The sequence below is a fragment of the Crocuta crocuta genome, unplaced genomic scaffold (assembly GCF_008692635.1).
Source record: "Crocuta crocuta isolate KB4526 unplaced genomic scaffold, BGI_CrCroc_1.0 scaffold271, whole genome shotgun sequence".
In the NCBI taxonomy this organism is placed as follows: domain Eukaryota; kingdom Metazoa; phylum Chordata; class Mammalia; order Carnivora; family Hyaenidae; genus Crocuta; species Crocuta crocuta.
The window spans coordinates 4,637,400-4,637,636 of record NW_027527824.1 but is presented as its reverse complement, the minus strand read 5'-3'; positions in this window follow the sequence as shown (position 1 = coordinate 4,637,636).

Genomic DNA, 237 nt, shown 5'->3' with positions numbered 1-237 from the left:
GGCGGTGGCACGGGGACTCCGGCCGCCGGGGTCCTCTCGCAGTCTGTGGGTCAGGCGGGACGGGAGTCGGGACCCAGAATCGGGACCCAGAATCCCACTCGGCGCGCCCGAGCGGGTCCCCACCCCACTGCCATGGGCCCGAGGCTGCGCGGCCCCGGGGGGACGACGGAGGGTCGCCCCAGAGCCGAGGAGGCGAGAGCACCGGGGAGGGGGGGCGGGGAGGGCCAGGAGGGCGGG